Source organism: Muntiacus reevesi, chromosome 13 (assembly GCF_963930625.1).
Source record: "Muntiacus reevesi chromosome 13, mMunRee1.1, whole genome shotgun sequence".
Lineage (NCBI taxonomy): Eukaryota > Metazoa > Chordata > Mammalia > Artiodactyla > Cervidae > Muntiacus > Muntiacus reevesi.
The window spans coordinates 29,352,779-29,374,743 of NC_089261.1; the positions used below are offsets into that span (position 1 = coordinate 29,352,779).

The 21,965-nt window shown below is 41.6% G+C and overlaps 1 protein-coding gene across 8 annotated transcripts in view; it reads left to right on the forward strand.

Annotated features, from left to right (window-relative positions):
* The first annotated feature begins 722 nt into the window (after positions 1-722).
* Positions 723-21,965, forward strand: part of GUCY1A1 (guanylate cyclase 1 soluble subunit alpha 1) — a 66,474-nt gene continuing 45,231 nt past the window's right edge. For 4 of the 8 annotated variants that reach the window (XM_065904140.1, XM_065904141.1, XM_065904137.1 and 1 more), the window contains exon 1: positions 723-906. The gene's annotated coding sequence lies outside the window, so the exon portion shown is untranslated. Of the gene's footprint in view, positions 907-972; positions 1,193-1,228; positions 1,348-9,910; positions 9,987-21,965 lie in introns of those variants that run through there. The other 4 variants (XM_065904143.1, XM_065904138.1, XM_065904145.1 and 1 more) reach the window with 4 other exon arrangements.

The following is a 21,965-nucleotide window of genomic DNA, read 5'->3' on the forward strand; positions in this document are numbered from 1 at the left end:
TCAAGGTTGGGAGATGAGCCTAAAATGGACAGACTAGGTGGGCAAGTTTGGGGAGAAATATTAATATAAGAGCTGGAGATAACCATAAACAATCTATCTCAGAGTTCCTGGGCTTGAAGAAAGATCGCATAATAATCATGATTAATTACGAATTCAAAATGAAACAGCATAATGATTTTTTTTTTTTTTTAAGTCAGAAAGGTGACTAAAAACATTTATATAAGAACCTATTTTTCTGAGCTGGAATACATACACACACACACACCCTGCACACCCACCAAACAGAACTAAACGTACCAAACCAAGCAGAATCAGGACCTTACTGGAAAGATGTAAACACTCTGCAACCGTAGAACTGCATTTACAAAGGAGTAGATTGGTGTTAACCTGAGAACCAGGGCACGAAAACCATCCACGCAGACATCATTTTCCAGCAGAAATGCTGGAGTCTTCCATCCACGCAGACATCAATTTCCAGCAGAAACGCTGGAGTTTCTAACTACGGAGAACTACAGTTTTTCCTGCCCAGTGCACAACAGAAAATATATATTTTTAAGTGGGCCACATTTTCCTCGCGTTCCCTCCCTCTTTTTCCTTTCTCCTCGTTTGTCCCCGTCTCCTGGTGTCTGTCACCACACAGGAACTGCTGGAAAAGCGATTGGGCGGCTGGAGGACTCAGTTCCCCGGCCCTAGTCGGGTCGTCGTGGTGGGTGGGACTCAGTACCGAGCTGATTTGCCACGAGCTGGTTTCACTGCAGTTTTTCTCCACTCTGGCTGCTAGACTCCGGGCAAAAAGCAGGGAGTCGCCTCGGGAACCCTCCCACCCCACCCCCCCAAGGCGACCGACCGACTCCTGCGAGGAGGGCGCGCCGCGAGCGGACAGAGGCCCCGAGTGACCTCACCATGGTGCGTTTCAGCCTCTACTTTCTTTTTCAGTCTTTCGTTGCAGGGAAGGGGAGGGGTTCCAAAAAGAAGTCAAAGGCAGCAGGGAGAGGCTGTAAGGGTTCCTTGGGGCGGGGGGAGAGAGAGGGAGAGCGCGCGAGATGGAGACGCTGGGAGAGACCCAGGCTGGAGCTGGCTGAGCGTGGGCGCAGCGCGGGAACCGGGTCTGCAGCGCTTTGCGCCCGCCCCGCCTGTTGAGCAGGAGCCGAGGAGGCGCTGGCTGTGGGGAATCCGGTGCAGGGACCCGCAGGTGCCGCCGCCGGGTCTCCTCTCCCGCCCCCCGCCCCCTCACCCCCCACCCCTGCCGCCCACTCTCCTTCTGCGTTGGCAGCGCGGATCTGCTAGGTGCGCCCGGGAGCTACCGGCGATCCCAGAACGCAGCCCCGAGGTCTGGGACGCAGCCGAGTAAGTGGTCGCCGTTTGCCCGCGCGGGTCAGGGCTGTCAGGGGAGCGGCCCTCTCCGCGGCCCCCGGCCCAGGCCTGTCCCCCTCCCCTCTGGGAAGACTTCCTCAGCTCCCAGCTGTCCAGCCCCGGGGCCGGCCGGGTTCCCACGCCCGGGAGGAGCGAGGGCGCAAAGGAGACGGCGCCCGGGGCAGCTCAGGGCCCGGGGGACCCGCGGCGGCCGAGGGCGGAAGGCCAGCCGTGGGTGGGCGCCGGGCCGCGCCGAACTGGCGGCTGCGCTCCAGGGGCCCTGGCGTGAGAACGCGGGGAGCCGGGCGCTGCTCTCCCACGGCCCGGGCGCCGGGGAATCGGAGCCCGCAGAGAGAGGCCGCGCTGCGCCGGTGCGCGGCTCGCGCTCCTACGGGGCGGGCGGCTGCGATCCCGTATAGCTTAGCGGGGCCGCCCTCAAACTTCCCGGGGGGCTGCCGGGGCTCCACCGAGGAGTGAATGTGCGCGCGCGCGTGTGTGTCTGTGCGTGTGTGTCGGGGTGTGTGTTCGCGTGTGTTTGTGAGCGCGCGTGTCTGTGTCGGGGTGCCTGCTCGCGCCTGTGTTAATTGCTGCTTGGGGGGTGTGAGTCCCACTGTGATTCGGGGGAGCGGTGAGCAGGGGTCTGCGTCTCCGTGCCCGGAGCCCGTCTTGGATGGGCTGAGCAGCCTCGCAGGGGCACTTGTGTGGAGGCTGCTTTGCACTGCGGTCACGTGGTTTCAGGCTATGGATTCCCTGCGTCTTCTTTTGCTCCCTCACTTCACAGGTTGTGTCTTCCTTTTACACTTGGTGAACAGTGTGTATCTTCCGAAGTAAACCAGAAGGGTGAACGTGTCGCTTAACTGTGACTAGTGCATCTTGGTTTCCAACAAACTGAACCCCTTCGGAATTTTAAGAACAGGTCATAAAACATAGCTCTAAATTAGAGCTTCATTTATAACGTCTGTTGTATGATGGTGATTTTATTAAATGTTTACCTCTTCACTAGAATTGCTCTTAGGAGGAACATCTTTGATCTTTTGATGACACATGGGTAAGCGTTGGAGTCTTCAAGTGATGGATGTAGATTTTTATACCTTGGTTCATAGTGTAATACTAATCTGTTGCTTTTCCTAAAACGGCTGTTTTTGTTTTGTTTCTTCAGGAGTTGTCATTTCCGGTACTATATTATGAAGATGGCAACAATATAACAAAAATATGAATGTCAAAAATTTCAAAGCAAATCTTAATTTGTCAAAAAGCCATGCAAACTTTATTAGGCATTTGGTGAGGTTGCTGGTGTAGTCTGCACTCTGTTATTACACAGCTTGGTTTGTGGTTTGCTTCCAGGGGTCTAGAAATTTTACTTAAACATTTGGGTCGCTGCATTTTAAGGGAGATAATCCGGGGTTCTCAGATAATTTAAAGTGGTTTTTCAACCCAATAGAAAAATAAAAACCACAGAGTTAAAATAAATAAGCTATTTTTTTCATGTCAAAACAGCAGGCTTTTTGCATAAAGCCTGTGTGGGAAAATTCTAGAATAATTAAATATTGTTGCAGTAATGAAGCATCTCACATAAAACAGACCCACTTGTATGTTTTAAAATGTATCTGTTAGGAAACTTAAGTAGCTTAAGTTTATTTAATAGAAATTTGTAATTAATAGATGCCTACCTTCTGTTGCTTCTTATGCTGTAAGATTTTTTTTCAGTGCATGACAGAGAAAAAAGGAATTTTATTTTTCTCTCTTTGAAACCCAACACAAATATAATAGAAAGTACTTATGCATGGTATGGTGTTTTATAATGTATGAATACAAAAAGCACCTTATAGGTCTGCTACAAGGTACCTGGGTATAAAATAACATGTCCAAGGTACTTTTTTGTCATTCTGGAGAACGTAGAAGGAGATGCAGCTTTACAAGACTTGTTCCTTATATCTCTTGTAACTATGGTTTATTAAATGATCTTAAGACATTATTTTGAAAAACTTTAAATCAATCAATATTGGATTAAAATTGAATTAATTAATTGGAATTAATTGTATTTAATTCAATATTGGATTAAAAAGTAAAGAAGTAAGTGAATTCAAAGTGTTATTTCCATTATGAATGTCAGATTTGCCAGGAAGTTGCTTAGCTTCCTTTTATTTGCTAGGAAATAAAACTTTTATGTCATTGATTTTTATACCACTTAATTATAAATATTTACCCAAGCAACTTTTGTTAAATATTACTATTTATTACTTTTTTGCATATTTGTGGAAACATATTTTTCTTTCTAAAATACCAGTAATTTCACTGGGATTTCATCGCTAGCCTTCTAGATGTTTTCAGTAAGCATTTGTTAGGTGGCTGGGTGGTAGTTTTAGTTGGGTCTCTCCCTCTTGATACAAGAAGAGTTTTTTGGAAATTTTAGGTCTTTAGATGAATAAATTCAGCCACTCATAGACTAGTTGACTCATTTGACACTAGAGTAATTTTTTTGCTATCCTGACTTATATATGCTTCTTATGCTTTTCTCAAACAGTTTGGAAGTGTCTGATCTAGTTTATTTCTCTGTCCCCTGAGTGTAGGCCAACAGACTTGTGCTTCCTATAGCCTTGAGGCTTATAGAGTATGAACAGAATTATTTGCTAAGGAGTGAGGGAGTTTAGACCAGTCACCACCAGTAGCAGTAGGTTATAAAACTGGACGGACTCTGGGCACCCCCCGCCGTACCCCCCCAAACACACAAATGTGATTATCAACTGCTTGTAGTTGTTTTCCTGGAATTCTTTCTGTTAATAATCTTTTCTTTTTTTAAAAAATTATTATTATTAAAATAAACCCTCCATTGCAGAAAATCAAAAGCAGCTCAAGTTAATTCACTCACCACCTCCTTCTCACCACAGTAGGAATTAGTAAAAAGCCCAAAGAAGACAGTGGCTTTGGGAGTGAGCACTCCGGAAAAGGGATCTGGGCAGACCAGGGAAATTCAGACTTCTTCATTCTGAATTTTTTCCAGGTCTGACGTAATTGTATTTGCCCTTTCGCTGTGCTGCCTTACATCAAAAATACCCATTCAGACAGGTAACCCAGACAGAGAAAGACAGTTATCAGGTGATGTCATGTATATATGGAATCTAAAAAACTGGTACAAAGGAACTTATTTACAAACCAGAAATAGGCCCAGAGACACAGGAAACAAACTTATGGTTACCAAAGCAGAGAAGGGAAAGGATAAATTAGGAGTTTAGGATTAACATACAAAACTACTATATATAAAGTAAGTAAACAACGGGGACCTACCGTATAGCACAGGGAATTATACTCAATGTTTTGTAATAAATTATAAGGGGAAAAGAGCCTGAAAAAGAATAGACCTATGTGTGTGTGTGTGTGTGTGTGTATAACTGAATCACAGTACTGTGCATCTGAAACTGAGACAGCTTTGCAAATAAACTATACTGCAATTAAAAAAATACCTGTTTGTATATCTGTATCATTACCAAACTAAAATCACCCTCAGGCTATTCATCCTTGGATTCAAGATGCCTGGCACATGGTGGGTGCCTAATAAGCTTTAATTGTGTTATCTTCATAATTATTTTTTTTCTTCTTCATAGTTATCGATTCAATTTATGTTTGGTTTTAGATAGATTCATCTATTTTTGGTGCTGTGGGTATTTGGTTTGGGAATACTGTCTCTGGACTAGCATCTGTCTTGTGAGGAGCCTGCAGGAAAGAAGACTGCTGTGCTTTTTTCTCATGGGGCTTGCAGCTGGCTCAGAGCTGTTTGTAACTGCTCATTCACCACTGCCTAACTACCTTTTGTCTTTCTAAGTTTACACCTTTTACCCTCTCCCCATGACCTGTGCTTATTGACTTCCTGAACATTCCACTTTCCTTGGGAATCTTCACTAACAGAGGATTTGTTTTCTACACTTTGACTAACTGTAATTGCCTATAACTTAATTCAACATCTAAGCATTGGATCCGCAGGACTGCAGCCCACCTCCCTGGGCCTTTCTGCCCAGCTGAAAAAGCTGAGCATTTCATATTCTTTTTCTGACCTCAACCCCTTGTCCTTCCGATAAGCCCCTTTATTCGAAACCACTTACACCCTCCTCTCTGGTGATTACTCCTTAGCCATTTCCAATTTTCTCAGGTTTTCCTGTCTTTACTCGGTGCATTGATTTTGGCAAGAAATGTCAGCTGTGCTCCATCCCTCTGCTGTCTTGCTGCTAGACCTTTTAACTCCTGATTCCCTCCAATTTCAGCTTCAGGGGTGGTTAATAGCTCTAGGCAGTTATTTTATTCTTTCTTGGATAATTCCTATCAATTTCTTCATGAGACATGTGGCAGAGTTTTCCAGTCCAAATTATCTTTAGGTTTTTCATTTTTAGCAGGTGACCTTATTTCCAAATTCAAAGTGAATATTAAGATTGATTTAGCAAGCTACTTACTAAGATTCATCTTGAGTGTGGGAGGCATTCCTTTATTTGACCTGTTCTGAGCATAATTCTTTTCTTATATTGAGCTATACTTTTTGCCTTTATAATGTTCATATCCCAATTTTTACTTTTTAGAGTACTTATACAGAAAGCTTTTATATGTAATATTTGAGACATGTATGGCTTCCCTGGTAGCTCAGTTGGTAAAGAATCCGCCTGCAATGCAGAAGACCCTGGTCGATTCCTGGGCCAGGAAGATCTGCTGGAGAAGGGATAGGCTACCCACTCCAGTATTCTGGGGCTTCCCTGGTGGCTCAGATGGCAAAGAATCCACCTGCAATGTGGGAGACCTGGGTTTGATCCCGGGGTTGGGAAGATCCACTGGAGAAGGGAACAGTGATCTGGCCTGGAGCATTCCATGGATTGTATAGTCCATGGGGTCATAAAGAGTCGGACATGAGATCTCTATGGTAATGTTCATTTTCTTCAACTCACCCTTAATTGGCATAATTTGAGTATCTCATTATCATCAGGGAATGTCTCCTTTGAGTGTATTCCTGTTTTTCTGAAAGTATGGTCCTGAGAGCTGAAGCTAGAGGATAGGACTAGCATAATTAATCTCCTTTGGGTCCCATATGTTAAATCATCCTAAAATCAAATCTTCCCTCTCTTCCACTGTAGTTTTTGCATCCATACTACACTGTTTAATTAGACATCTTTTTGCATTCCCTTCTGCAAGTATACTACTTTTCCTCAGTTTGCACATTTGGCCACTAAATGTGGGGCTTTAAAAAATACTGCAACTAAATATAATCTTTATCTTTAGTTAGCCTGTTGTTCTAGAGGATCAGGATATTTTCAGATTTTAATTCAATGAGACAGGCTAGCTATTCTTCTTCATTTAGAGGCATGAGCAGGTTTAATCAGGATACAATTAATACCTTCATCCAATACCTGTACAGAATGGAGAATGGGCAGAACATTTAGCCCCAGACGCCTCCCCTCACGAGCCCATGAATTAATTAGCCATCTTTAGAAGGCTGTTCATGTTGTGTTATGGTCAAGTAACTCGTTCCTCAGAGTTTACATTCCTTTGTGTGGCCTGAGTGGGTGTATTCTGTGACAGACTTGATCAGATTCCTTGCTGGTATGCATTTCCACTTTCTGCAGACTAGCTATCAAGTAAACCTGTAAAAACAGAAGGAAATAACCCTAGGCTCCTCTGTAATGACGGGTTCCTTGTGATGGGTTACTTGTTTCTCCCTAGCTGGTAGGTAACAATGCTTCACATTTTGGGTGCATACAGACCATAATGTTGAGAATTGGGAGTAGAGCCTGGAATCAGTGTCAAGTGCTCTTGGCTATAAAGTTGGTGGAATCCACCTTCTGTATTTTGAGAACTGAGACCATGGCCAGATTTCTTGCTCTCTATCAACCCTTCCTTCATCATTATATTTTAAAAGATGATTTTAACTATTCCCTTATCAAATCCACACATGCTTTCAGTACTTTGTGGTGAAATTTTTCCAAATTAATGGATTTAAATGCTTTTGGAATATTTAACTTCATACTCTTGCTTGGGCCTTAAATTTGTTACTTTGATTTTTGTCTTGCTTTTGCCAGGATAATGATACTTTCTTGAAGATGAAACCAGGCCAGCATCCGGTAGTTCTGCCTGTCCAGTCAGGTGGCATCGTTTGAGTATCTTTGCCGCCAGCAATCCGTGTGCTCTTCCTAAAGCTAAAGAACACGGTGGCACTTCTGTATCTGGCAATAAGAATGAGAATTGAAAGAACATGCTTTGAATTTGTGATTTTTCAAAACACGTGATTTTTCAAAAGCTTCAGCTTGCTTTATGTTTTAGGACACACTTTTCAGAGGTTAGTCACTCTTCCGTACCCCGTGATGAAATGTATTATGGATTATGGATGTCACTGAGGAAGATGCAAAATTTATGACAGTCCTGCCTGCCGGAAGTTAAAGTCCATGTGTGGAAGATACCAGCACCAGAAACAGTCTCAGAATTACATGTCAGCACTCGAGCGGGAGACTGATATTTGTGCTGCAGTTTTATAAGTCCTCGAGAACCTCAGAAGTCACAGTCCATAGGAGGGAGGTGCTGAAGAAGGCTTTCTGGGGAAGGTCTGGTGCTTAGTGGAGGTTTTGGAGCAGGATGAGGTTGCTGGATGTTGCAGGACCTGTGGGGTATAAATATATGGGAGGGCGGAGGGTGTCAGAGGCAGACGAAAGGAAGGGGCTGTGCAGGAGGCAGCTGGGTGTGTAGGTGTGAGAGGTGTGCAAGTGTGTGTGAGCGTGTGAGGGTATGTGTGGACGAGAGTGTGTGAAGATGTGTGTGTGTGAGGGTATATGAGGGTGAGAGTGTGGGAGAGCGTGAGGGTATGTTAGGGTGAGTGTGTGTGTGTGAGAGGGTGTGTGGCAGTGTAGGTGTGTGAGTGTGAAAGGGTGTGTGTGAGGCTATGAATGTGAGTGTGTGAAACCATTTATGGACGGAGAACTGCATCAGCAGTTCTTCACACCCCCTGGCTCTGTAGTGCCTCTTTGCAGGAAGTAGGATGACATCCCATCCTTTTCTAGATTTCCTGCCCCTCTCTGGGTTTCAGAGGGGCTGGTACCTACTCAGCCTTTGCATCTCTATCTGGGCTCTGCTTCCCAGAACCTTCGTTGCTCTTCCACATCTGCAAGAGCTTGTTATGTTTCTCTGCACCTCCCTGTTCATCCCCCATCCTATTATTATCCTCTGCTCTAATTTATTTATTGGACTATAGTTGATTTATATGTTGTGTTAATTTCCAGTATACAGCAAAGTGAATCAGTTATACATATACATGTATCTATTCTTTTCAGATTCTTCACCCTTACACAATATTACAGAACATTGGGTATAGTTCCCTGTGCTATACAGTAGGTCCTTGTTTATCTATTTTATATATAACAGTGTGTACATGTTCATCCCAAACTCCTGATTTATCTCTCCCTCCCTTTCCCCTTTGGTAGCCATGTTTGTTTTCTATGTTTGTGGGTCTGTTTCTGTTTTGTAAACAAGTTCATTTGTACCATTTTTAGATTCCACGTATAAACAATATCATACGGTATTTGTGTTTCTCTGTCTTATCCTCTGCTTCCTGAATTGTCTACAGTGAGAGGAGGTACCGTCTCAGGTTAGTTCCCATTCTGTTCACAGACATGTAATATAAGTGCGCCAGAGATCATGAGCATTTGATTGAAATCGTATGATGTGAAATGGGCAGCTGGGAGCGGTGAGTGTTGGAGAATATTGGTAAAAAGATTTACAGTAAAATGGAGTTAGGTTACAAGATTGAGATGGTCACTGAACCTTTCTTTATTAGGTTATGTGAAACCATTTTGTTTTTTTTGAGTTTTGGGGAAGGGCTGTGTGGCTTAGGCACCACTTTTAATTAGACTTTCATTCATCAGTTTGAGCACTTCAGAGTTTGGGATGCATCTGTAGATAACAAGGAAATTGTGTGACTTCTCACCTTGCATCAGGTGTTTCCATCCATGAGGTTGACAAAGCTTAGAACTTTAATATTCTGTCTTTTAAAAAGATTTGTTTACTTACTTGGCTGCATCGGATCTTTGTTGCAGCACACAGACTCTCTAACTGTGGCGCATGGGCGTAGTTGCTTCACAGCATGGGGGTTCCTCATTTCCCAACAAGGGATCAAACCTGTGTGCCCTGCCTTGCAAGGCGGATTCTTAACCCCTGGACCACCAGCGAAGTTCCAGTGCTGTGTATTTTTATTAGTTATGTTGTGTTACTGGTCTAACTTTATATGTATGCACTGGAATTGTTAGCTCCTTATTCTCAATTTTCAAACATTTTGCAACTTCAGATATGCTCGATTATAAGTAGTTAAATGATATGTGGCTCATATGATTAAGTTAAGTAAACATGGGACACAACTTCACTGTTTCATTACTACAATATGAACTTTTAAGTTGTGTATTTGTGAATATAAAGCTTAACATAGGTTAATTCTTCACCATGGATGAAGAATTTAGAGGATTACAAATGTAATGTGGAAGACACTTGGATAAACATACTAACATTATTAAGACTTGATGTGTCAAGATTTGAAGCAACAGATTTTTATGCTGGATTAGCATTGTATGTTTCCAAGTGTGATCAGCAAAAGGCAGTCCTCCCCATGAAAACTCTGGGTAAAAATTCATTTTTTTCAATGTCTTAAAATATTTGCAGTCACTAATGATAATTAACATTCTTCTTTGTTCATCTCCACAGCAAATAACAGTTTAATATGCCACAGCCTCTATTTCTGGGTCTTTTTTGTGGGGACTGTTTAGAATAATGTTCTTAAGCTCTTACTGTGTCATCTTATGCTAAAGAATTTTCCCAGTGGAGCAAGATGTGATAGTTCTGGATAGAGTCTGAGGGCAGCAGATCATCCTAGCTGAAGTCACTCTCTCTCCCTGCCTCTGTCCCAGTTTATCTTACCTAGGCTGAATTATCCCTGCAACTCACCTGATGGCTTGGCCAGGAGCAAGAAGGCCAGGTGTCACGGGTGTCATAAGGTCACACTCTACAAAAGTTTCTCTTCCATTGGTCCTGCCCCACGGCCAACTCTTTTGGATTGATCCATTCCTTTGGAGTGGACATGGGGTAACTGTTCTGTATTTTTCTTCCCTATTAGTTTTCTTCTTTGCTGATGAAGGAATGTCTTAACTGGAGGTGGCTAGAACATTTTTGCTCACCTGCTTTGATTACCTGTGTAAATCAAACCAAGTAAAATCTGTCTAGTTCTTCTTGTCTTAATATTGACTCTGTTTCAGTGCATAATGGATGTTGGGAGCTGGGGTGCAGTCAATCTGTTTTACACACAGTAAAATGGTATTTGGCTATTTTTTTTTTTTTTTTGCAGTAGCTGTCCTTGATAAAAAAAACATTGGTCATTGTAAGAGTACCAATAATTTTTTTTAGTTTTTTATTTTTATTTTTTGAGTACTAAGAATTTTTGCTGCATGCTAGGTGTCACACACCCTTTTAAGTGGTGTAGAAACCCCGTGATGCTCACAACATCAGGTGGATAATCTGACAGCATACTTTACGACTAACCCTGGTCCCATGTTCCAATCATGCTCCTACTTGAATACTGTGCTATAGCTCTATTGTCTTGTCTGTGATTCATCACCAGACTCTTTCTTGTTTTGTCTTTTTCCTTTGCACACATTTTTCTGCTCCTTGGAATCCTTTTTCTTGTTTCCTATGCTTTGTTGTTCTTACTTAACTCAACAAGGCTCATCTTCAGTCATTTATTTGAGGAAGCACTTACCAAAGTACTGTGTCAGTGTTAAAACAGGCTTCCTGTGTCCCCATGACACAGAACACCTCATAATAGAGCACACTTCACTAAATTTGTATGTTTTTATTATGTCCATACACTGACTCCTACATGAGACTCTCCTTTATTGTCTAGTGTTGGCTTGTTTTTGTTTGGTTTTGTTTTTAATTCCTGAAACCGCATCCCTTAGAATGCAGTAATAGGTGCTTAATAAATAACTTGCAGGATGTATGAACAAATGAATAAATGAATGGTTGGATGGATGGATAAGTCCAGGAGTTCAGAGAGACAGAAAGATTAAATATTTTACGTAGGTAGAATATTTATAAAGAAAGGTCTTAAAGAAGGCATGGGCTTCCCAAGGGGCTCAGTAGTAAAGAATTTACCTGCCAATGCAGGAGATGCAAGAGACGCAGGTTTGTTCCCTGGGTCTGGAAGATCCCCTAGAGTAGGAAAAGGCAACCCACTCCAGTATTTTTGCCTGGTAAATCCTATGGACAGGGGAGCCTGGCGGGCTATGGTCCATGGGGCCTCAAAGAGTTGGAGACAACTGAATGACTGAACACAAAGGAAGCACTTGTAGTGAATTCCAGGGCAGAATAGGAGCTTTTAAGAGGAAAGTTATAGTCTTGTCCAGGATCGGAGAGAAGCATGCATCCTTGGTCGATGGAGAGTGAGTGTGAGATGAAGGTAAAGCGGTGGTATAGCCACACAGTTAGTGAGACTTAAAGTTTTTCATCTGTGAGCAGTAACTATGCATTTGGTAAAAGAACTCACAATCAGTATATAGTTGTTTGAAATAAAAAGGAATATATTTTCAATATTTAACACATTCAGGTTGTTACAATTGAAGTGTATGCAAAAATTCAGCCTTACCCTGAAGCATAATTGAAAAGAGAGGAGTGGTTTCATGTATCTTAATACAGCTATAGATATTCTTTTTGTATAAAAGTTTTGAAATTTGAGGAGTGATCGTTTCATAAAGGTTCCTTGCCATATAGGATCTGAAACCATTAAAATCCATCCTTCTGTGAATGGAGCCTTTATTCCTGCATGAGTTTAGAACATCATGGTCACTGGAAAATTCAGGTCCCCTTGTTTTGCAGATCTTCCAGATGTTGACAAACTACACTTTATTATAGAATCGCAGAATAATCACATTAATTAATATCACCATGATCTCATCAAGAAAACTTTAAGTATTGGGAAGCTGTCCAATTACTATGGTAGATGTACACAGTGCAGCTGTGGGTTGAGGAAGTTTTCCAGTTCCCTCTTTTCAAGCCAAAAATCTGTCCTTAAATAGAAGAAAACTATAAGTAAATTATTCTTTAAATTAGAATAAATATTATTAAATTTTAAAATAACAGTTATGTTGAAAATTTCAAATTAAGAAAAGTTATTATAATTTAACATCACTGCAAAACAAAACCCACAAGAGTGGTTACTTCTTGTGTTTACATGTAGGTATAAGAACAAATTGGGAATTTCGGAATAATGATTTATCGGCCAATAATGAAGTTAACAGAGATCAGAGCAAGTACAATCAATGATAGGGAGAAGGAGCACAGTAGAAGTTCTGAGAACAAACTGAGTTTACTACCCCCCCCCCAAAAAATACATGCATTTATCACATTCATACCCTAAAGCTCCTACCCTAGAAAAGTCTACACAGGCAGCATTTCTTTAGTTGTAGAATGATGACATTGCAACTGTCGTGTGACTCCCAGGAAGCTGCACAGTGCACTTGGGAGAGAATGAGAGTGGGAAGGACACAGGGTATCTGAGTGCTGGCATGAAAGCAGCTCTGGCCTTGCACGTCCTGTGAGTGACTCTTGAGACATCCCGCAGGGTGTGCAGAACTTTGCACACTTTGACAACTACTGCTTTGGTAACCAAGCCTTGAACAAAGAAACATCAAGGGGCTAGAAAGATAGAAACCTAATTTCAGGCAATAATAGTCACCATTCATTAAGTACATACTATATTCCAAGCACTGGTAAAACCGAATTACCCTTCTTGAACGCCCTAGTTATTTTTCTACCCTCATCATTTAATTTAAGATGCGGAAGCAAAGTCAAGAGCAGAAAAGTAATTTGCCTAAATATCATACATCAAATTAGTGGTGGAACCAGTCTTTTTAGCCAAGCATCTTCTAAAAATCTATGTTTACCACCTTGACTACTTACATATAAGTGTTTCTGATGGTTTGCATATGATCAATAGTGTTTTTAAAATAGTCAGATTAGACTCTGTAGCATAATGAGCTTTAGAGTTAGGTTTTGATGGTCTATGAACTTCCAAATAAAACACATAAGACAAGAAAAATTAATACATTTAGTACAAATGATAGAAGTTCAGTTTAATGAAAATAAAAGTATCATTAAATACTCCACCAGTCTAAAGTTATGACTGCAATGTTTAGGAAATTGTTTTCATATTAACTCTTGAAGAATATTTTGTTGTATTTACAACTTAAGGTAAAGAGAGTTTTTTTCTTCTTTCAGCCCATACATTTTTGTTGCACTATCTGCTAGTCTCTATTCCTCTGGTGAAAAGTAGGTACGGATCATATCATTTCCTCTCTGTTTCTTTTTTTTTAACCTCTGGATATTTTTTAAAAAGTTTTCTTTTTATCTTTTTGAATTTCAGAGATCTGATAACATTACGCCTAGGTGTAGTTTTCTTTGTGTTTATCATGCCTGGGTTTTAATGAACTTCTTGGATCTGTGTTTGATTCTATCATCAAATATGGAATGTTTCCAGCCATTACTTGTTCAAATATTTTTCTACTTCCATTTCCTCTCTTTTTTTTTTTTCTGGATTATAAATGCATATATGTTAGACCTTTAGATGTTGTCCTACAGATTTCAAATCTATTTGATCAGTCTTTGTTCTCTTTGTGGCTTTGTTGGAGCTATTTCTGTTAACTTGACTTCACATTCACTGATCCTTTCCTCTGATGTTAAATGGATTTCTTTATTTCTGTTGCTGTGATTTTTAGCATTTCCAATTGTTTCTTTTTCTTTGCATTCTGTTTCTTAATGGAAACCCTCTCTTATGGTTGCTATTCAACTATACCACCAGATTCTAATATATATTTCTCATGGTTGTTTTAAAGTTCTGTTTGATAATAGCATCTGGGCCATTTCTTGTTCTCTTTCCGTTGACTGTTTTCTCTTGATTATGGGTCACTTTTTTCTTCCTCTCCTCATGTCGTGTATCAGGTGTGTGTGTCATATACCACATATGCATCTTAGCTGAGGGGTTCTTAGTGTTCTGGTCTCTCCTGCAGCTGCTAAAAGTCTGACAAAAAGCCTCTGACCTGTGGGAGATTTTGCATCTTCTACCACTTCTTCTGGGAAGAAAATAGCACAGGTCTCATCTCTCCTGGGGCTTCTTGTCTATTTACTTTGGAATTTAGTTCATTTGGGTTTCTTGTAGTCCTCCACTGAGTTTTTTTCCCTTAAACTTGGCTAAGGTACAACATATATTAATACAAACAACCTCAAATGCAAAAAACAGACAATAATTAGATAAGATTTGACAGCTGTACACACGCATGAAACGACCACCACAATCCAGATAAAAATCACTTCTGTCATTTCTTCTGTGTCCTTTTCCAATCAGCACCCTGTCCTCCATTTGCAGGAAATCATTGATCGGCTGTCTGAGGTATAGGTTTGCTTGCAGTGCTTAGATTTTATACAAAGTAATATTTCAGTGTGGACTCGTGTGCAGTCCCATTCACTCACGTAATGTTTTGAGATTTATCTTTGTTGCGTGTGTCTGCTGGATAATAGTCCTTTGCACTGTATGGCTTATTCAGCATCTTTTTCATTCATTCATATGATTGAAGACATCTCAATTGCTTCTAGTTTTTGACTATTACAAGTAAAGCAGCTTCATGAATATCTGTGTTCAAGCCTTTGTTTGTATATATATTTACCTTCCTCATGAATAATTACCTAGAAATGGAATAACTGGGTAGTATGATAGGTTATGTCAGCATTTTCAGAAACAACCAAACTGCTTTCCAAAGTGATTGTTCATTTTTTCATTTCCACCAGCAGTTTATGAAAAATTCCAGTTATTTCCTGTCATCATAAAGTCTTGACATTGTCTCTTTTAAATTTTAGACATTCTAATGGGTCTTTGTCTCATGACTAGTAGTATTGACATAAAGAGATGTTTATTGGTTAGTATTAGGTTTAGGTGAGATCATAGGGTGGGAGTGTTATCAAGTACAAGCTCATACAGCTTGCTGCATGACAGGCCAATAAATCCAGTGATAAGTTGTTGGAAGGAGTACTGACTTTATTCAGAAAGTGACCAGATCGAGAAGCTGGTAGAGTCGTGTTCCAAAGAACCATCTTCCCTGGGTTTGGATTCTAGTTTCTTTTGTAAAGCAAAGAAGGGGACGTGAGGCAGTAAAGTATAAAAGGTGATTTTTTGTTGTCGTTGTTCAGTTGCTCAGTCATGTCCTGCTCTTTGCAACCTCATGGACTGCAGCATGCCAGGTTTCCCTATCCTTCACCATCTCCTGGAGTTTGCTCCAGTGTGTCCATTGAGTCCATGATGCCATCCAACCATCTTCATCCTCTGTCATCCCCTTCTCTTCCTGCCTTCAATCTTTCCAAGCATCAAGGTCTATTCTAATAGAATAGAATAAGTCTGTGGCCAAAGTATTAGAGCTTCAGCTTCAGCATCAGTCCTTCCAATGAATATTCAGGATTGGTTTCCTTTTGGATTGTTTGGTTGGTCTCCTTGCTGTCCAAGGGACTCTCAAGAGTCTTCTCCAACACCACAGTTCGAAAGTATCAATTCTTTGGTGTTCAGCCTTCTTTATGGTCCAACTCTCACATCCGTACACGATTACTAGAAAAACCATAGCTTTGACTATATGGACCTTTGTTGGCAAAGTAATGTCTCTACTTTTTAATACACTGTCTAAATTTGTCATAACTTTTCTTCCAAGAAGCAAGTGTCTTTTAATTTCATGGCTGCAGTCACCATCCGCAGTGATTTTGGAACCCAAGAAAATAAAGTCTGTCACTGTTTCCATTGTTTCCCCATTTATTTGCCATGAAGTGATGGGACCAGATCCCATGATCTTAGTTTTTTGAGTGTTGAGTTTTAAGCCAGCTTTTTTACTCTCCTCTTTCACCTTCATCAAGAGGCTCTTGATAAATTATTGCAAGTATTTTGTAGTTCCAGCCAGACCCTGGAGAAGATGGGTTAACTTTTTCTTTCTTGCAGCCATTCACAAGTGGGCCTCTTCAGAATGCTTCCTGTGAGCTGAACAAGGGTATTTTAACTTAATGCTCAGACATGGGAAGCATTGTTCCCAGAGACAGTCCATTTTGTACACTTCTAGCTATTGGAATAGATATTCCAGCTATTGTACATTTCCATCCCTTTAGTGATTCATTTGTAGCAAAAGCAATAGAACAGAAAGGGTAAAGAAAAAGAAGCAATTCCAATATGGAGTCAGATGTGTTCTTCCCTGTTACAGTAACTTGTGATGGGATTGGTGCCCTTTTAACAAGAGACACCCGAGAATTATCATTCTCTCTGTCTCTCTCTCCCCCTCATGTGAAGGCACTGTGAGAAGGTAGGCATCTGCAAGCCAAAAAGACAGCTTTCACCAAAACTCGTTCATGCTCACGCCATGACATTGGTCTCCCACCTGTAGAACCTGAGAAAATGCGTTAATATTGCTCATGCCGCCTGGTTACCCAGTTTATGGTGCTGTGTTATGGCAGCCTGTCTGACCACCATACCCTGACTATCTTCAGACTCCCAATAAACACTTCTTTTTGAACAGTGCCCTCTTCTCTTTCCTTCTCAGCACACTTTCCTTATTTCTGCTTCTCCATCTGAATCATAACACCTTTAAGTATGAATATTCCCCAGAATCTTCAATTTGGCTATTTTCTATTTCTTTTGTTGCCCTTTAGCATTGAACAGTTTGAGTTAAAGTCCTGATTTGAATGACTTCCTCTATGTGCAGAACCACAGATTCATATCTCTAATCTGTTTTATGCTATTTAATTAAAGACTTGAATTTTCAGATGTATCTCTATCCATATGTCCCACTTAACAGTTCACGGTCCATGTGTACAAAACACAGTGGACCATCCTTCTCTCAACCTGGCTTCTGCTGCCAGTTTCTATTCATGGTACATCATCCTCCCAGGCAGAACTTGAGTCATCCTGCTCCTCGGACCTAGTCAGTTGCCACTGATGCCAACTTTAATTTTGGACTATCTCTGGCACCATCCTTTCCTGCGCTCCCCACAACTTCCTGTATCCCCTCCGTTCACCCACACTGTCCTTCTTTGACAGCATGCCCTTCTGCTCATGACTTCACGTCCAATCTCTTGTCATTTTCAAATGACCTTAGTGAACTTCATGCATTTCTATGTGCAATGAGATTTTTTTCCTTTCCCCCAAAGGTAAACATTAAATAATAAAATGGAAAAGAAAGATAATTGACAAATATAATAAAAATGAATAGGACAGCTCATATAAAACAATAAAATAGGAAAGGAAAATATATAGGAAAACATTTTCAAAATAATTTCTTCTCCAGTTGTTACATATTTGTGTTTGTGTTGCATGTACAGAAGGACCTAGGGAAAATAAAGGGAAAAGATGGAGTGACCCATATAATAAGGACTTAATACATCTATATCCCTTCCATGTTTATACCAGATGACTCCAAGCTGATAGTCTTGTCTTTTAATTTCAGCATAAAATAATTTACTAGAGGCCTACAGCTGGATAAATTGTGACCTGCACTGGCTTCTTAGATTAAGGCTGGAAACATACTTAACTTTCAATTAAGTGGCAGAGACAGGGTAATGAATAAGTCAGGCTATTTAGAAAATATGTTTGGAGAATTAAAGAAAGACTAAAGATAGCTTCTTGAGAAAGTGCAAAAGGTGATGAGAAAATCATGAAAAAGAGCCTGGGGAAATGTTTTAGAAGCTGTAGATGCCAAAACAATTTTATAGTGTGCATTCATATTGGTGTGGTATGAAGATGAAGTGTAGCATGTACAGTAACCTTCAGGTGTGAAACTTGAGCTCAGAGTACCAAGTGTGAAGTTGTTGAAGCCATTGCAGCTGCGGTGGGGTGCCCACAGAAGGCGGGGGCTTCCCAGCCTTTCAGTTGAGGAGGCGATCAGAGTGCATGGGAGTGAACCCTGGACTCCAGGTCAAATGGCCTCCCTTTCTGAGTAACCTCTGACCCTCAGAAGCTCTGGGTTTGGGCCAAGTCACAAGAATCTGGATTTCTGTTCTGCCATCTGTGAGTGGGAAGGATTGCAGTAAATAATCTCTACTGTCTCTTCAGGCTCTGAACTCGTGTTATGTAAATGCTGTGTCTTTGTGTTGACTTTTGTGTAAACGATACTGAAATGAAGGAGAAGCATTGTTTGGGTTCACTGTGAACAGGAAAGTTTCTTGGAACTTTCCCTATTTCCAGGCAGTTAGAGATGAGAAGACCTTAAAACAATGTTGTTGTGGTTTTGGATTTAATGGGAAAGGACTCACTCTCTCAACATGTTCTTTGCGGTATCCAGATATATACCTGCAAACCCATGGTCAGAAGCCAAGTGTCATTTCTGGTAATGATTTCTTTTGAACCAATGTGGCTCAGACGGTAGAGAATCTGCCTGCAATGCAGGAGACCCGGTTTCGATCCCTGGGTCGGGAAGATCTCCTGGAGAAGGGCATGGCAAGCCACTCTAGTATTCTTGCCTGGAGAATCCCGTGGACGGATGAGCCTGGTGGGCTATAGTCCATGGGGTCTCAAAGAGTCGGACACAGCTGAGCGACTAACACTTTCAATCATAACGTAAAAATTCAGAAAGAATTGAATTTCTGTTGGAATTTGCCGCATTTCTTTGGCTGGCCTGGTTTCAGCATAAGCTTCAAGCACTGTGTGTCAGTGCCAATGACAAAAGACTGTTTTCTGTCTCAAGAATCATCAGTCAGAGCTGAACAGAACACTTGAGAAGACCCCTCCCTGCCCGGTGGCCTCTAAACGGTCAGTGGTCTGTGCCCCGTGGACCTACCGGAGAGACCCTCCTCCGGGTGACCCAGGATGGACCCCTGGGTGAATGGTAGGGGAGGGGAGGGAGTCTTACTCAAAATCTAACTCTCTTCTGTGTCAGCGTTACTCCAATCCACCTCTATTTTTTCGCCTTTTTTAGTCTTTTCCTTAGGATTTTTTTTTTTTCAGTGGGTTTTGTCATACATTGATATGAATCAGCCATAGAGTTACACGAATTCCCCATCCTGGTCCCCCCTCCCACCTTCCTCTCCACCCGATTCCTCTGGATCTTCCCAGCCCAACAGGCCCGAGCACTTGTCTCATGCCTCCCACCTGGGCTGGTGGTCTGTTTCACCCTAGATAATATACATGCTGTTCTTTTGAAACATCCCACCCTCACCTTCTCCCACAGAGTTCAAAGGTCTGTTCTGTACTTCTGCGTCTCTTCTTCTGCCCTGCATATAGGGCCATCGTTACCATCTTTCTAAATTCCGTATATATGTGTTAGTATACTGTATTGGTCTTTATCTTTCTGGCTTACTTCACTCTGTATAATGGGCTCCAGTTTCATCCATCTCATTAGAACTGATTCAAATGAATTCTTTTTAATGGCTGAGTAATATTCCATGGTGTATATGTACCATAGCTTCCTTATCCATTCATCTGCTTCCTTAGGATTTTAAAGGAAAATTTCTCAGAAAAATATACTTTCCTGTAATTTATTCCTCTGCTTTACCATAAAGACCCCTTGAGCATGTCAGAGACACCCACAGACTTTCTAGTTGTCTTCTGACTCTACTTGCTTCCCCAAACCATGGAGATAAAAGTAAAATTTTACACAAGGGGGTCTCATGAGAACTCATGGGGTCCTGAGAGGGCATCTCACACCTGCATTTCTGGGATGTCCCAGCTTCATCCCTTCAGTCCACAGGCCCAATGGCAGGTAAATTTAATCTTTGTTTTCCCAGACTGTATGTACTGGTGGAGGAATTTAAGGAATAATCCCCGTGATATAGAAAAGGTCTTCTGTTTATCAAAGGCACCCTAGCACGTTAGATTTATAATCAAATGGGCCTGGGTTCACTTCCTGTTTCTGCCACTCACTAGCGATGATCAAGGACAAATAATCTATGTTTTAGATTCTTTTTATGTAGAAGATATAAATACACGCTCCCCATAGGATGGTAGTGTTGATTCAAGGAGAGAATGTATATGATGTTTTATAAGATCAGCAAACCGATTCTATAAAGGATCAGACAGTAAATAGTTTAGGCCTTGGTGTCCTTGGGGGTCTCTCGCAATTACTTGGTTCTGCCACTGTTGTTCCAAAGCTGCAGCCTTAGGCCACGTGTAAATGAATGAATTTGTAAACATGAAAATCCCTGTTTTCCCTGTATTATCAGTACTTCACTTCCAACACCAGATGTGTGTGTTTCCTCTCCCCAGAAATTGCAACACCAGCTGGGTGTCCTACAGTTTAGTTCAGTTCTGAGACCATATCCCTGAGTTAGTGTCAGATCCCGTAGGTTGAGGGCACAGCCCCACAAGACTGCCCTGGCTTCAGCTCCTAATCTCACATTCATGCCTCTGGTGCTTCTGACCAACTAACTGTGAATGAAAGGTTCACACATCTCCCCTCCTTGTGTTCCATAATATGCTGGACGAGCTCACAGAATTCAGGAAAATAGCTTGCTTACTGTATACCCATTTATTATAAAAGGATACAATTCAAGAGCAGTCAGATGGAAGAGACACACAGGGAAGGTGTGGGGAAGGACCTGGAACTTCATGGGCTCTGGGCGCCCCACCCTCCTAGCACCTCCACGTGTTTCCCCAGCCCAGGAGCTTGCCACCACAGTTGGGGTTTTCTATGGAGGCTTCATTGTGTAGGCATGATGGTTAAATCACTGGTCATCATTTGCAGAGACGTGGATGGACTTAGAGACAGAGTGAAATAAGTCAGAGTAAAGTGAATATGATATAATATCACTTGTACATGGAATCTAGAACAATGGTGCAAATGAACGTGTTTGCAAAGCTGAAAGAGAGACGCATGTGGATACCAAGGGGGTAGGGGTGGGTGGGAGAGATTGAGATTGAGATATACAGACTACTACGTATAGAGTAGATAACAAATGGGAACCTACTGTATAGCATGGGGAACTCTACCCAGTGCTCTGTGGTGACCTAAATGGGAAGCAAATCCAAAAAAAGGCGGATGTATGTATACATATGGCTGATTCACTTTGCTGTACAGCGGAAACTAACACATTGTAAAGCAACTATACCCAAATAAAAATTAATAAAAAAAAATAAAAGCGCAAAAGAACAGAAAAATCATTGGCTATCAGTGATTAACTCAAACTTCAGCCTCTCCTTCCCCTACCCACCAGAGATCTGGTTGGGATGTAAAGTTCCAACCCTCTAATCCCAGGTTGCTTGCTGTGTCCTAGGTGACCCAGGGGCCCCCAGCCACCAGCTACCTCATTAGCATTAAAAAAAGGCTATCGCTCTGGAGATTCCGAGGGTTTAGGGAGCTGTGTGCCAGGAAGCAGAAAAGAGCAAGAGTGGGCAGAGACCAGATATATATTTCTTATTATGACACAACATGGCCGTGTTCCAGTGAAGCTGTATTTATGGACATGGAAATTTGAATTTCATGTTGTGCTCATTTATCGTGAAATATTCTTTTGGTTTTCCTTCGCTTCATCATATGAAGACCATTCTTAGCACAAGGGCTGGACAAAAACAGGCAGCAGGCTGGATTTGACCCACAGGC